A 17,531-nucleotide genomic window follows, 5' to 3' on the forward strand; every position below is an offset into this window, starting at 1 on the left:
GTGGAACGAGGGCTGTATAAGCCCAAGTGTAATTAAGAGACTGTGAATTTGAGCTTGGTTAAATAAAGTTGTTGAAGTATGACCAGGCATAGAAGGAGGGGTTATTCAGGGCGGGAAGCCCCACCAATGGGAGTCCTGGGGGGTGGCACCCTTGAGCTAGGGTATATAGTCTAGGTAGTAAGCCATAACCCCCCTCCTTGAATTTTGATCCCCACCCTCCCTTCCCTTGCACATTAAGGCCTCGCCTTAAAAAATTTCGATCTAATTGGCAATTTTAGAATTGGCGGGTCGGCACCCTCGACCAGGATTCTAGAAGGGCGTCAGGTGGTCCCTGCGCGGTATTACCCCTCGCCTTGCCAGGAGGGCGGACGAGCCTCGACTCAACGCGGTGGGCGATGAACATTTAGGCGAAGATGTTCACGTCAGGCCTTAGAGGCGTGGGGATGTCCGCGCAGGGCGGGCTGTGCCTTTGGTAAGGGGTGTTTAAGAGGTTGGGAGCGACCTGGTCGTTGCCCGGAGTAACACCCCTGAACGGTCTTCGGTCTCAGGTGCCTGGTCCTTGCCATCCCCTTTTAAAGGGGTTATACCAGTTTCTCTTGGTCTTTAATAAATAACTATGACCGTTTAAACTGAGCTATTGGTGTTGCGTCTTTATTTTAGATAAGTTGTGTCAGTGTGGAGTTATTTCTAGGCCAAGGTATGATAAGGTTAGAGTCACAAGCAACATAATTCTCTAGGCTACTTAGGGCATTGCAACAGCTTTGTCTCCAGATAAGTGTTGATAACAGGGGAAAATGACTTTGCTAATAGAGTAAAACATCTGTTCCTTCATAGAAACATCAACAATTGTATTTTTTTTCTTAAAGAATGTATCAGTCTTGTGGCCTGTATATGCCTGTATCTATACCTAACCCTTTGAGTGCCAAGTGAATTTGTCAAATTAGGTGTGAAAATTGCCAAGCAACCATTTTTATTAATCATAAGGACCTGTAATGTATATATAATCTTCTTTTACACAACATTTTTTATTTGAATTTATATAACCGATGTGAGCGATGCTGGCATTTTTTAGCTGATATTTTGCACATTTCTCAGTGAGATGTGTAGAATATTCCCTTCATTCCAAGGTTCACCTACACAGTGATTTGTGGCCTGTTTATGTTGTAACTTTATCTCCTGCCACATAAGGATTTCAAAGTCATTGATATAAACCAGATGTTGGCTGTAGAACCAGCCTGGGCCAACTAAAGGTTAGAAGATTTCAAATATCCTTCGAAATTTCATCCACATTTACAGGACCCCCCCAAAATCTACTTACTGTTACTTCTTATTCTTTTAACCTTGTAGCATGAATGATTGGTTTGCAATATAGCTGCATTTATAATGACTCATTCATAGTTTGTCATGAAGCAGCCTGTATCTCAGCTGAGGTATCTGGTGCCTTATACAAAAATATATGCAAATCTCTAATCCATCTATAACAGGGGTGGGGAACCTTTTTTGTGCCAAGGGCTGTTTGTATGGGGAAAAATCCTTTGGGGGCCATTTGTAAAAATGTCTCTAACAAATTGTCCTGCTGCAGCCGTCCCATGCTCTGGCGACTGCCGCTGAATAGGACTGACAGTCTCTGGCTGCTGTTGATTAAGAGGAATCTCGCAAGACCTACCAACCTCTCGCGAGAATTCCCCTGTACTTGACTCCCGGCAAAGCGAGTGGGCTGGCCGAGCCTGAGGTTCCCCACCCCTGATCTATAAAGATGAGATAAGCAAATCTATAATCATCATATTTAATAAGATAGAGGTAACTCGCTGGTGTCTGTGTCTTTCTCTAGGCCCTAATTTAATGGGGCCTACCAGAGGCGGATCTAGACTTTTCTTCTAGGGAGGAGGGAGGGGATTTACTGTGACCCTCCCCCTTCAGTCCTGACTCCTCCCATTTCCAGTCCTGACCCTCTCTCCTTCCCAATACTAGATACTATCAGGGCTACAGTGGTACACACTTAAATGTATAGGTTTTTTTAACAATGGAACTTCCTTATTTATTCTTATGCCTGGTACACACCAGGACGATCCTGCTTGTGAGCGGGTCATCACAGGAATGTACAACCCGCTCATGAGCTGACGGAGCCGCTGACCCGCCGCCGACCGTCAAAGAAAAAGCCCCTAATGAGCTTGCAATCCGATCGCAACCCGCACCCACTACAATGGTCGTTTTTGAGATCCTACCTGCAGCAGGTAGGATCTCAGAAAAGACCTAACGACCCGCGGGAACACGCATCGGATTAGGATCGCATCAAAAGGGCAGCGAAATGGCCCAAAACACGGCCGATTTACATACAATCGGTCAAGATTGTTTCTAAATTGGCTCGTTTTGGGCCATATCGTCCTGGTGCAGTGGCGTAAGTTCCTACCAGGTGCCCGGAGGCAAAAATCATGGTGGCGCCCCCTACCCCCAGCCTCCATCAGGGAATGTGCAGCAGCACAGCTGGTGGGGGGGGGGGGCGGAAAGGAGGAAGTGATGTAATTGCAATGTGATCAATCACATTACTTCTTATGAGCTTAGTGATAAGTTAAGTGAAGTTAATATTAATAGTTTTTGCACCCATTTTCAATTATATTGTGGTGCATGCCAACTACTGGGCATCTATACAAATAGATGTATATCAATAATTGTCTCAGATCAGCATTAGTAGGTAATGTGCTGATTGCTTTGGGTCTAGCCATGCAACTCAATCAAAAGATCTTGACTGGATATCTAAAGGGATGCCGGACGGGGTCCCGACAGTCGGGATCCCGACAGGCATTTACCCGACGTCGTGATCCCGACTGTCAAAACACCGACAGCTGGGTTCCCGACGGCCGTCAGCTATTTTCCCTTGTGGGGGTCCACGACCCCCATAGAGGGAGAATAGAATATGTGGCTTGCGTAGCGAGCCACCGTGCCCGCAGCGTGGGGAGCGCAGCGAGCCCGCAAGGGGCTTAGTTGCTCTCACCATGCTGTTTGGGTCCGGCCAGTCGGGATCCCGACTGTCGGACCCCTGTACCACACCCACACAGTTATGATTTGGGTGCCATGGGCGCCAAAACTACGGTTTCACATTTGTTCTTGCACCTCCGGAGGCTGCGAGAAAAAAATGTGATGTAAGCGGCTAATGGGCGAATGATTGCCGAAACAATTGAATAGCTCAAATAGATGGCAAACTGTGGGTATGTGCCACAAATAAATTGCCCCCATTATCCCCTACAGAGAAAAAAATTCACATTAACACCCACCAAAGAAAAACATTATCCACCACAGAAAAAATACTACATTATACCCCACGAAAAAACACATTCCCGTGAAATAAACACATTATTCCATACAAAAAAACCTACATTATTCCAACACAAAACCCCACATTACAGTATACACACTAAAAACATTCCGCACAAAACAATCACCTTATTCCAACAAATTAAAAACACATTATTCCCCCCAAAAAATGCACTGTTCTAACACAAAACACATTCATAAAAAAATACACCCCCCAATTTTTTTTTTTATCCAAATAGGCAAATACATCTTATCCACAATAAAAAAAAAAAATTGACACTGTCCCACAGCCCCCCCCCCCCCCCCCCCCCCCCCGGGGCCGCTGCAGCAGGGATTTGACTGAAATAAGAGGGCTGCGGCAGCCGAACACAGCATGTGTTTGTATGCCACTGCCTTGTACCCTTGTACCCATCCTCCCGCTCACTACCTTCCTGCAGCCTGCGCGCTGTCCTGTCACCGCGGTGCACAGCCGGAGTCAGGACCACCAAATTCCATTAGACAGCCGCCGGAAGTTCAACGCTGTTCAATGGCGCCGGCGGCTGTCTGTCACTGTGTGACAGCTGCGCTGCGGATCGGAAATAAAGACCCGATCCGCAGCGGGTAAGTAGTGGGGGTGGCGCGGGAGTTCTCAGTGGAAGTGCCCCTGCCAGGGCCTGGCGCCCGGCGGCAGGAGCCTCCACTGCCTCCCAGAGTTCCGCCACTGTCCTGGTGTGTACCCCACATTAGTGTATACTAATTATAATATGGATGCTAACAGGAACATATTAATTTGTGCCCGTCATATAGCAGTTTGCGATTGTATGCAATCTGCTGTCAAACAGAGTATATTACCTGCGACCCAAAGTTGGTCAGCGGTAACAGTGCAGTTATAATGACTAAGTACAATGTGCTGTGTAACCTGCAGGAGTAAAGGCCCCCATACACTATGCGATTTGGTCCCGATTTCACCCGATTCAGATGGATCGGGCAGTGAAATCGGGCCAAATCGCAGGTATAGACACCCGGTCCGACCCAATGCGCGGTCCCGTGCGCATCAGGTCAGAGTCGGGAGGTCGGACCGGCTGCACATAAGATTTGCTAAATCTTATGTGCAGCCGGGCAGGGGACACAGGCGGCGGATGCTGGCGAGGGAGATGGGCAGGGGGAGCCGGAGCAGTGAGCTGTCAATGCTTCGTCCGGTGGAGGGAGCAGGGGGAGGGGCGCGGGAACGCTTCTAGTAGCGCAGAGGCAGCGGACGCTGCGGGGGACACAGGCGGCAGTAACGTAGAGGCAGGCAGGGGGAGCCGGGAGCTTTCAGCACTGGAGAAAAAAAAAAGCCCATACAATAAATGGGCAGACTGTGATTGGCTGAGCGCTCTCTCAGCCAGTCAGCAATTGTCTGCGAGAGCGCTCAGCCAATCACAGGCCGCCCATTCATTGTATGGGCTTTTTTTTTTTCTCCAGCGCTGACAGCTCCCGGCTCCCCCTGCCTGCCTCTACGTTACTGCCGCCTGTGTCCCCCGCAGCGTCCGCTGCCTCTGGGCTACTAGCAGCGCCCCCTAGCCACCTCGCAGCGTCCTCCACCCGCCACCTGGATGTCCCTTGCCCCCCTGCTCCCTCCACCTTGTAGCTCCCCGGGAGTTGCAAATGATACATCGCATGCGATGTATCATTTGCAAAACTTGGCACATCAGTGCCTAATTGTGTGTCCCCCTCCCGGGGAGCTGCAGGGGGAAATCAGGTCCGACTTGTCCTTAGGACAAGTCGGACTAATGTATGGGGGCCTTTAGAGTTACTATCTATCTGGTGCCCAGTGTTTGTGACTACAGCAGTGACACGCTGTATGCAGTGAGCCGATACCTGAGTGTTGTGCTCCTGGCGCTGCTTGGAGTAAGAGGCAGTCAGCTGTTCTGTTCAGCTATCCGTGCACCGGGTGGGAGTAAACCTTGACACTTACCCGGCACCCGGTGTTAGTGACTGCGGCAGTAAACAGCTGTTTGCGGGGAGCTGATACATCAGTCATGCTCCCGCATCGACCTACCCGAACAGCCTCCAGAAGCAGGACGGGCTGCTAGGTGGGAGCAGGTGTGCCAGCCGGGGGAACCCTGTCCCGTGTTACTCCTTCTTGTGAAGACTCAGATTGGCAGTGCAGGGAGAGTGCCTCTTCAGCCCGGCGCTCTCCATGGTGTTTAATAGCCTAGGGGGGCGATCGCCCCCTTCACCCCCCCCTGTATCCGTCCCTGGGGCCTACACATGTGGCAATTTAGGGGCATTTTCTAAGCAATCTCCCTTGATGACTTAGAAAATGCCCCTACATTGATCCGCTATTGCCCAACTATTTCATATCCAGCATGCTGTATATTAATCGGTCAGGGACAGTGTTTTCAAGAGGGAACACTGGCCCTGGCAGATCACTCAGCACATCTCCATGTATGTAGGCCCCATAAATTATTTTATTTGACACTCTGAATTATACAGATTAAACAATATAATTACAGGGAATGCCGGAATTGAAACATAATTTTACGATTATTGAAGATGCAGGCGTAGGCCCTCCAGCTGTTTTGGAACTACATGTCCCAGCATGCCCTGCCGCAGTTTTAGCAATCCGTTATATAAAATCTTGCAGGGCATGCTGGGACATGTAGTTCCACAACAGCTGGAGGGCCATGAGTTTGACACCACTAATGTAGAAGGACGATGTGTGGAGAGAGAATAAAGCAATGTACTAACCAGTCACTGCTATTCTTTTCTGCATTAAAACATATTCTGTATCTCTGCTTGTTGCCACGCTGCAGAATGGTATTTTCATATTTGTACTACTTCATATACTCATGGTGGGGGGAAAAATAATAAAGGTAACCAAATAGGAATATCGATCTGTAGAGATATAGGGGGTATTCAATCTTGTCCGCTATTTCTGACCAAGGAAATAGTGCCCGTCGCCTATTCAATGCTGCCGTTTCTGACAGCACTGAAGGTGGATTCCGACAAAACAGATCTGACTTTTCAACAACTCAGATCTGTTTTGTTGGAAACGGATGCTGATTGTTGAATTCACGGCCGTTTTTTGACAATCCGCCTGTCAAGTGGTGTGAAAAAGGCCCAATATTCCAACTGTCGGGACGTTGCAACAGTCGGAATGGTGGATTGAATACCGACCATATTCTCTTAAACACTACTGCAATAAGACTTGCCCTCTGTACATGGGTGTGGGTTGTTAGGTCTACACCAACTAGATCAACAGGCATTGGGTCGACATGGGTCTAGGTCAACAGCCAAAAGGTCAACATGGGGTTTTTAACAGACATCGCTCGCGATGCTTCGGACACAGTGCCTCGCTATGCTCGGCACACTATTTTATTCTCCCATCACACCCTAGTGGATGGTAGGGTATGAAATACTGCCTGTCGGCACATGTCGGCAAAAAAAAACTGTGAAAAAACCCATGTCGACTTAATGCTTGTCGACCTAGTGGTGTTGACCCAATGCTTGTCGACTTAGTTGGTGTTGACCTAATGACCGTATGCCCTATACAGGTCCAAAAATGGGAAAATGGTTAAGGGGATGAAAAAAAAACTGTGCAATAACTTTCCGTTAAGGGCCCCACACTTGTGAGATTTTGGCATATTTGACCCAATTCATGTGGATTGGGGCAATTTATCTGACAAAATCTGATGAGCGTGTCTGACAAAATCTATGTGCCTGATGTGTAGGACACAATGCACAATCCCGTGCCATTGGGTATAACCAAGAGATTGCAAGAGATTGATCCTCCTGCACATAGGATAAATCTCGAGTCAATCTGGTCCAACCTATACCTAAAATCGTGACTACCCCACAAGCGCATTTGTCAGTTATTATTTAAAGGCTCCTATACATTAGCAATCATAAATAACAATTTGCAGGGGTTTTTTTTCCACCCCAGATTTAAAGATTTCTAAATACACAAATCTATGCCCATAAATTACAGATATTTTTTCTGTGATTTCCAGATCTGCTAATCTTGATTTAGAAAACATTTCTAGCAAGCTGATGATTGTTACCTTACATTAGCAATTTACAGCCCCAATTGATCTGTGAAATCCAACATGTTGCACAACCGGATTTAATAATCCCAATTTTGGGTACTTGTGTATTATCATGGCGCCCAATTAGCATACGAACGCTACCGTACTGAAATCGCATCGCATGTCACGTTAGAGATGCGTGCGATGCGATTTTCAGTAGTTATTATGGTACTTCTATAGTGGGGTCTGCGTAACTGTGGTTTCAGAATTAGCGTGGGTAATGTAAATTGCGTAGTCAGTCAGAGGTAGTATTCCCGCTCTTTGTCAGAATCATTCTGAGGTGAATTACTGACAGGAATGGCTGCATCACTCAGACCTGCAGGAGAAGTGTCCCATAAAATATTACCTTCATTTTGGTGTTTTTTTGTTTGTTTAACTGGTTCCATTCTGAAATGAAGGAAGGAATTATTCAGTTGTTTTTTAAAAGGGGGAAACCTTCTAAATGATTTTATTCCACATGTATTCAGTCACCCTCTGTACTAAGAAACGTTAACCTGGGAGTCAACCTTGGCACTATACAAGCGACTAAGATGCCATGGACATGATAAACCATACCTCCCAACTTCTGTGCTGATGAAATAGGGCGAGCGTCCGGAAAGGGGGGCGTATGCAAATGAGGGCGCAGCGTATGCTAATTAGCCGCAACCTCATTTTCATACGAGAATATACGCTGTGCGCATGCGCACAGCGTCTATTCCATTAGATTGGGGGGTCTCCTAACTGCCACCCCCCGCAGCGGGACAATGCCTGCCGCGGGTGGGACAGCGGGACAGGACCCGAAAATCGGGACTGCCCGCTGTAATCGTGACAGTTGGGAGGTATGGATAAACAGAGACTAGCCGTCCTGTCCAGTTGCTTCAGGGTCTTTCCTTTCCTGTGCTGATGTTTATTAGCTTTCCTGTATTGGTGATAGGGCTTGCCTGTATAACAACTCAGTACTTTTTTGGTGACTATGTCCCTTCTCCCATGTACTGTAACTGCTTAGAGAGCATCCAGAATTTGGATAACTGAGCGGTAGTCACTGGTTCGCACTAGGCTTCCTGTACGTTCAGCAACTTGAAAAAAAGAACTGCCAATAGGCTATTTAAGTTGCTAAAGGAATATATACCCTATCTCCTGTTCTTCTTTATAAATTCTTGGACAATGGTTATTATTCCCATAAAACATCTAGAACAATCATAATTGCTTATTTCTCAGTTTTGCAGAGTTGAGACCAGCGTCCAGCTTATCTTTCTATGCAAAACAGAATCCTAGTCCAGGCCATAACTGTACCTTGGCTCTACAATAAATCCATGTTTTACGTTGCATTGTGTGCTGTGTTGCCCTCACAATTCCAGTTTGTCACTAACCTATCAATGAGGTTATTGATTGTGTTCTATCACCTACCCTTTTACTGCTGTAATCTACAATACATATTTTTATATTCTTTTTCTTTGTTGCCTTCCATATATTCATTGTGTTCTACCCTCTCAGCCCAATAGGTCTACGTCACGGACAAGTTGACTGGTCTGATTGGTCAGGAGGTCATTTTAGCCATGCACAATCACCAACCAGGAACCCAACATGCGCGTAAGCCAAATGTGGATGAAAGATGGCATCAATGTAGTGGCTCACAGTCCTCTCCCGGTCACCCACCCGAGCTACGCAGATCGCTTTCAGTTGCCCTCAGAAAAGAATGCAACAATCAGGATTCTTAGGAGTTTATTTACTAAGATGAGAGTTTTTATTAAAGATGGGATGTTGCCATAGCAACCAATAAGAATCTTATTTATTTAGCACCTTCTAGAAGATAATAGATAGGATCTGATTGGTTGCCCATAGCAACATCCCATCTTCAACAGAACTCTCATTTTAGTAAAAAATCCCCTTAATGTCCTTGCCACCGATGAAGGGGCACATGTGTGTGAGGTAACACCTTTCCACATGGTACCGCAAGGCTGCTACCACACTGACTGTCAAAGGTGAGTAGTCGCAAAACTAGTGCATGTGACTGGCTGATGGCTGCTTTCTTATGTTCAGATATTTTTATTAAGCCTTGGAGAGCGATAAACTACTAGCCAATCTGCTCTTAATGCCATGTTCCAGGCTTTGTTTGAAAAATGATTTGCTTCGAGCAACCTCTACAACCTCTACACTTTATCTCTCTCTCCAAGGCATGTTACGCATCTCCCGGGGTGAGATGTACTAAGCATTGAAAATGGTTTGTGGTTTATCACTCTCCAATTGTCTCTCTCCATTTTTTAAACACTGCCTGTGATATGGCAGTTAGGAGCTGATTGGCTGGTTATTTATCACTCTCCTGATACTAGCCACACCCATACCACTGCTCACACCCATCTGGTGCTGGCCACACCCATCTGGTGCTGGCCACACCCATGCAGCACTGGTCATGCCCATCTGGTATTGGCCACACTCGTACAGTGTTAGTTCCTCCATTTCTCACATTATCAGAGGCCGATATATACATCAAGGTTAAGTATTTTTGTGAGAAACCTACCAGCATTTTTTTTGGGGGGGGGGGGGAGATTGGAGTACCCGCAGGAAACCCGCACTAATGCATAGAGAACATACACTGTCCACCGCTATTCTTTGTGAAAAATAGGGGGTGATGTATCAAATCATCAAGCAAGATAAAGTGGAAACATTGTCAATATTTATTTATTACCAGTTTCTTATATAGCCCATACATATTCCGCATCGCTTAATAGAGAATAGTTGAACATTCACATCAGTCCCTGCCCCAGTGGAGCTTACACTCTATATTCCCTACTACATGTACACGCACACAGACAGTCTAGGGTTAATTTTGTTGGGAGCCAGTTAGTTAACCTACCAGTATATTTTTGGATTGTGAGAGGAAACTGGAGCACCCGGAGGAAACCCATGCAATCACAGGGAGAATATACAAACTCCGCACAGTTAGAGCCATGGTGGGAATAGAACCCATGACCTCAGTGCTGTGAGGCAGTAATGCTAACCAATACACTGTCTGTGCTGCCCAATAGCTATCTATAAGCTCCTATTACAGACTCTGCTAGATAAATAATAGCTACTGTACGGTAGCTGGTTAGTTGCTATGGGCCACTTCTCTTTATTTCTTTTGGAGGAATGATATATTTCCCCCATGTTGGGTTGTTACCTTTTGCACTGGCAGTAGGTCCCCCCTCAGTAGCATTGCATAGGGACCAATGTCTCTCTCAGTAACTGACCTGGGCCCCTACCCGGTCCCAACAAGCCCCGGTAAAGATTTGACTGTTTTATTGTGTGTATTAAATAAAAATATTCCCTACCTATATGGTGGTTGTCTTGCAGCAGTGACCCTCTGAAGAAACTGATCCTCCCTAGGCAGACCACCTTCAGTTCATATTCACTATTGATGTAGAAGATCACTTGGTCCACAGGATCCCTGTTTGTGAATATAACCAATGTCATCCTCCTCATACAATAGTGGTTCAACCAGAATCATTCCCTCTGTCGCCTTCAGCTACCTATGTCTCCCCAGCCTCCAGACCCATTTCTCCTCCAGCTACCCATGTCTCTGCAGCCTCCTGCCCTATTTCTCCTCTGCCTCCAGCTACCTGTGTCTCTCCAGCCTCCTGCCCCATTTCTCCTCCTTCTACCTGTGTCTCTCCAGCCTCCTGCCCCATTTCTCCTCTGCCTACAGCTACCTGTGTCTCTCCAGCCTCCTGCCCCATTTCCCCTCCACCTCCATCTACCTGTGTCTCTTCAGCCTTCCTGCTCAATTTCTCCACCGCATCCACCTACATGTCTCTCCAGCCTCCTGCCACAATTCTCCTCCGCCTCCAGCTACCTGTGTCTCTCTAGCCTCTTGCCCCTTATTTTCCGTGTACCTCCAGCCTTCTATTTTCTTTGCGTATCCAGCTACCCATATTGCCCCCAGTGAATACCTCTTAACTCCCTTGTTTTAGTGAATGCCAACACTAGATAAACCCTCCATGTAGCGGAGACAGGCCATCATCCATATTTACGAAGTGTATGTAAGACATCTATGTCCCATATGATCACAATGACAGGGGAGGAATGGACTGTATGAGAATACCATACCAAATACAGCATTACTGTAGATAAAACATACATCTTAGCGTTTATAAATATGCAATAGTATGTAATTGATTTATATATATTATTAGATATATATATATATATATATATATATATATATATATATGCTGGTCTTTATACTTAAGTCATTCAGCTGTGTTCACATTTTATATTGTTACATACTGCTTTATTTATGAGATTTTAATTTGATCTAATGGAAGATTGATTATGCTGCTGTTATTTTGCAGGTACTGTTGAGGTATTTGTCAACGAATTCTTGGAATCACAATAATTATCTAGAGTGTCGCTAAACCCTTCCATTTGTGAGCGCACAATAAATGATTCCCTTTTAAAGGAGAGCATATTATTATTATTATTATTATTATTATTATCATAATATTTATATTCTAATCTGTATGGATTTCATTTTAATTTAAAATCTCTCTGATGGATAATACAATCACAATGATTGCATTATAGATTCCTATTTAATAAATACATGCTCAGATATCATCTCTGTTTCTATATAATATTGATTTTTTTTTTTTGTCTAATTGTATTCAGACTTGGTAATTGCACATTCCTTGTGAAGCTATTAAAGACGCATGGTAATAAAATACTTTGGAAGTGACAAATGTTTTGTATCCTCGTATAAATCAATGGTACTCCCTTGGTATTTCCTGCAAGATGCTGCTTTTAAATGTTATGTTTTGGTAATGCAATGCTATAATTACATTGTTTCATTGAAATTCCTCTGCAGTTGTTATCCACCTGTGCATACAGTCTTAATTACCAATGCAGAGCACCGGAAATGATATGTTTATAATTACAAATATGCGCTGTATGTATACACAACATTTCTTCACACTGTGCTGAATAGCTTTGGAAAATATACTGGGGGGGATCAGGGCCGGTGTAAGGCTTCTCAGCACCCTAGGCAAAACTTCAACCAACTACCCCTCCCCCATACTGCTACCAATACCCACTTTCCGGAATGGCAGGTCCACCCAGCCCACCGGGAAGGTGGGCAAGTCCCATGTTTTCCATTGAGGCCTCCCTTTGCTATCCACAATAAAGTACAAGGAGATGGGGGCAGATGTAGGGAAGTAAGCCTCAAGGGAAAGTATGGAGGTGAGGTCTTAGAAGTTCCACAGCAGCCACCTGCATTAAGTACAACAAAGATCCTCATGGACATCCTTGATTTTTTTGATAGGTAGACTTGATGGCGCCCCCCCAGATCCTAGGCAACTGCCTAAAGCTGCCTAATGGTAGAGCCGGCCCTGGGGGGGATGCTCTAACATCCGCGCCCCCTTACCGCCGCATATCACCCCCCATCAACTACATAATTATCGCATATGCTCTAACATATGCGATAATTATGGCAAAGGACAGCTCTTGGGTTAAGAGCTGTCCTTTGCGGTGAGAGTCAGTGGGTCCCATGGGGACCCGGCGGCTCTCCCCTCCCTCCCTTACCCGGCGTTGCTGCTGCTGCGCCAGGCTCTCCTCCTCCCTGCACCCGGAAGAGGATCATAGTGCAGGGAGGAGGAGGAGGTCACAGGTCCGGGCAGCACAGCACTGTACTGCCCAGACACAGGTGGAGATCGGTGCGGCGCGGAAGAAGCCCATAGGCCCCCCATCGCGGTAACCCGGCAGGGGTGCTTAGGAGCATCCCAAAATGCGGTAAAAACCCAGATAACGGGGTTTTTACCGCATTTTTAGTTTAGAGAATCTCCCCCACTGTTTGCAAACAGGAATGTAATGGGGTCAAGAACCAGCCCCAGCAATCTGCATGTGCATAGGAGAAAGCAGTGTGGCGGTGTATCCCCGGATATGGGTCATAGGCTCCACACTATGATGGCCGGCATACATTAGGTTGACCACTTAAGGTCGATATGGCTAATGTTGACAGGGTCAGAAGGTTGACACAAGCATTAAGTCGACAAATGGAAGGTCTACAGTCTAAAGGTTGACATGAGTTTTTCACGGTTTTGTGTGAATTTCAACTTAAGTCGACATGAACACCGTATCCGTGTACCGCACCCCCACCGTGTTTCGGGCACGGTGCCTCACTGCACTTGGCAAACTTTTATATTCTCCCTCCATGCCCTAGTGAATAGTAGGTTATGAAATTCCGCCTGTTTTAGAAAACATAGTGGAAAACTTAGTGGTCAATCTAATGTATGTAGACCTTTTATAGTGTAGACCTATCAACATATAAGCGTGGTGTGAGTCATTTCATTTATATAGCTCTTATTTTTCCAAAAGGACTCAAGGTGTTTTAAAGGAAGGACAGCCATATTACAGGGGAGGCAGCCATTTTGTCCACAATACAATGGTTACCATGTGTTTCTGCAAAATCTGGAATACAAAGTACTGTATGGGGGAATCAGCAATCCTATGGGCTGTTATGTAGGCATCCTACCCCCAAAAAAAGTAAGAGGTGAAGTAGCCATCTTCTGCAAACTACAATCGGTGGGAAAATCCACACTTGCCCACTCTCCGAGAATAGTCTGGGAGGCTTACAGTGCATTGTATAGAGCAGGCATGTCCAACGTTGGCCCTCCAGATGTTGTGAAACTATACATCCCAGCATGCTTTGCCACAGTTTTGCTATTAGAGCAGGGCTTGACAAATTCTTAAAAAATCTAGGAGCCAGGATGAAAGTGTAGGAGCCAGACAAACTAAAAATAGGGGCAGTGCGCGCCAAAGGCGCGAACATTTTTACAACGCAATGCCTATTACACATGTCACACACCCATTAAATTATTCCACGTGCCATAATGCCCACTACACGTGCCATAATGCCCACTACACGTGCCATAATGCCCATTACACATTATGCCACACACTGTAATGCCCATGACACATTCTACAAAACAACGGCATGCCCATTACACATTAAGCCACACTGTAATGCCCATTACATATAATACCAAATGCTTAGTACATATTATGTCACATAAGTGCAGCTTACCTACATGCTCATTGCCACTGGTTGCATGCTTGATGCCAGGGGTCAAAATGCCAGGCAGGTACAGCTGGTGAAAATTCAGTTACAGGCAAACTCTCCCTCCTCCTAATAAAACACCCAGTTCCTCTACCTCCATCCCTGGCCACACACATGCCCCAGGTAATGCTCCTCCACAGTACCACTCCCTAATGCCTACCCCCCCCCACCCCAGTAGTGACACATCCATAATGTGCTCTGTGGTGGTCGGGCAAAGGGGGGAGGGAGCACCGGTGGCTGGGCAGAGGGCAGGGATGTCATGGAGGCTGGAGCTCACATGGCCGGGGCAGAGGGGGGGCTCGCACGGAGCTCACATGGCCTGGTGGAGGGGGGCTCTCACGGAGCTCACACTGCCTGGTGGAGGGGGGGCTCTCACGGACGGAGCTCTTGCAATAATGCGGAAGGGGGACGGAGACGGAGCTCCAGCGCCGGGCCACGGTGGGGGAGGGGGGCGGTCACGGAGCTCCCGCAGCAGGGTGTAAGGGGACATAACTCCGGCGGCCGGGCAGAGGCAGGGACGGAGCTGCTGGCGGTAAGCAGTCTCTCCCTGATGGGACCCGCGGCCGCCGCTCTTATACATTTTGACAAGGGCAGCGCATCCTTGTCGGCAGCGACACGGACTGGCCGGGGGGTCGGCGACCGCGCTGCGCTGGCATGACAGGACGGGGGAGACGGGTGGTCGGGCTGCCAGATTCTGCTTCCTCCCTCCCTGCAAAATATCTGGTCGCCAGGAAGCAGAATCTGGTCGCCGTGGCGACCTGGCCCCCGGTATTTGTCGAGCCCTGTATTAGAGAATGCTAAAACTATTGCAAAGCATGCTGGGATGTGTAGTTTCAAAACATCTGGAGGGCCAACGTTGGACATGCCTGGTATAGAGGGAGTTGGGCCATGATGATGCAAACCCCCAGTGCATTTCCCATTGATTTTGCCACACCTCTACCATCGCTAAGCCAAATAACATACTATTACAGGTTGCCCATTTGAATCATCCTATAAATGGATTGCTTCTCCTAACTCTGCAAATACCAGGGAAAGCAGCATTACAAACATACTTTAGGTTATGTTGCAGTCATATGACGATGAGGCCAATGGAACCGATCCACACGTGCTGACTTCTTTAGTCTTAACCTGGGTACAAGCTGGCAGAGTTATGAAATGGGCGATATATCACAAGCCCTTTGGTGGGTGTGTGTACCCCAATATGTCTGTGCACAAAGTCATTCACAAATATCACGTCAGCTGTTCAGCACAGATATATTGTCGCATCTGTCTGTGTGTACTGGCAGACAGATTTTATTTGCCACTTATCATTGGTGCATGAGAAATCTGCCTAGGTTAGCCTAATGGTAAATCCCACCCTGGTTCCGGTGGTCACACAGGAGGGATCTCATTAAGGTCCTTGCTAACCATTGGCACTACAGAGAGGAGCCATAAACTGATGTCTTGGTAAAAAAAAAAAGTAAATTAATTATGGATATGTTTGATATGCATTCATGATAGATTGCAGTGGTAAGAGTCTGTATTGGGGAAGACCCGTATGGAAAGTATTGCAATGATCAATGCGGAAAGGTGATGCTCGCCGTGGGGACCGCAGAGCAGCGGGAGATTAGAAACCATCCTATTCAAAAGACTGGGCGGCCGCTGATTGGCTGAGTTCTCAGCCAATCAGCGGCCGCCCAGTCCTTTGAATGGGATTTCTTTCTATTCTCGCGCCGCGCACCCGGTCTCTCTGCATCTGCGGTCCCCGCTCCTGACCCTGCCTGTCGCAGCGCCGCTACATCTGAAGAGGCTGAGGCTCTCCCAGTGCACAATACAGATTACAGCCTGCACCTACAGTACCCAGGACCGGACCCCGCCCCCAGCCTGCTCCTGTCACTCCCCCGGACGGCTGCACATGATTAATCTTATGTGCAGACCGTCCGACATCCGGATCTGATTCGATGTACACGGGACCGCGCATCGGATCAGATCGGATGTCATACACTATGCAATTTGCCCAGTTTCACCCGATTTCTCAGCCCAATCCTCCAGAATCGGGTGAAATCGGGGCCAAATCGCGTAGTGTGTGGGGGCCTTAACTCGCATGAGATATATCTTATGGTATACAATTGTACCATAAGATATATCTGATGGGCTGGGTTAGGAGGCTAGAGGGACTGGAAACTTCAGTCAAACTTCCTGCGATAAATTGCATGCGATCTATCGCATGTGCAAAAAGCACTCCACTTTCTATCCGATTCCATGCGAATCCGATAAATCAGTAGTGCCGTACGACCGATCTAGGGGCTCCTATCTGACACTTATGGAACCGTGCATCGGATGGAAAACACAAACCATTTGCCACTTTACAAACGATATATTGTCCCGAAACATCGAAATGGAATGTAATTGTGCAAAATCGTTGCAGTGTATGGGGGCCTTAAGGCTGGGTACACACCTACAGATTTATCTGTCCAATCTGTCTGGTGGGAACAAAGATCTGATAAATATGTGAGCAAATATTTTGCTCCCAAACACTGGAAAACAGGCAAAAATAATTGTTGGTATAACATTAAATCATATGGGTGCTGTATAACCAATGTGTCTGAATGATCAATGTATTTTTTCCAGTGTTTAGGAGCAAATATTTGATTAATAACCCGCAGACCCTGCGGTTGGAGGGAGGTGCTGAGTAAGTGTGGGAGCTGGGGGTCTGCGGGGCTATGTGTAACGCTGTCTTCAGCACTGAGTATGTATAAGCGAGTTTATGTGCCTCCACCCCAAGCTTTGATGGTATAAAGATAGGTTATATCAATATGTATATATTTCTATGAGGGCGAGCTTGGGGAAACACCCTTTGAACTATCCAGCAACCAATAAAGTTAACAAGTTAATTTGCATAACAATAATATTATTTACATAGGTAATTTCACACAACAAAAATAGGTGAAATAATGGCATTAATCATCACAACCAATTTTATTTGACTGGAACTTAAGACGTGTAGTCGTGTTCAGTAATATTTCTGGAATGCCTTCTTCAAGTAAAAAAGATTATACAAGCCTACCTTAGTCGGCTGAAACAAATAAACATATTATACGTCACATGCAAGTGAATTAATA

The 17,531-nt window shown here is 46.5% G+C and overlaps 1 long non-coding RNA gene across 1 annotated transcript in view; it reads left to right on the forward strand.

Annotated features, from left to right (window-relative positions):
• LOC146042519 (uncharacterized) overlaps positions 1–11,476 on the forward strand; it is a 36,944-nt gene extending 25,468 nt beyond the window's left edge. The window contains exon 3 of the long non-coding RNA XR_014463900.1: positions 8,835–11,476. This is a non-coding gene — a long non-coding RNA (uncharacterized LOC146042519). The remainder of the gene's footprint in view (positions 1–8,834) is intronic.
• Positions 11,477–17,531: the final 6,055 nt, after the last annotated feature.

The sequence above is a fragment of the Crinia signifera genome, chromosome 19 (assembly GCF_055691185.1).
Source record: "Crinia signifera chromosome 19, ASM5569118v1, whole genome shotgun sequence".
NCBI classification, from domain to species: domain Eukaryota; kingdom Metazoa; phylum Chordata; class Amphibia; order Anura; family Myobatrachidae; genus Crinia; species Crinia signifera.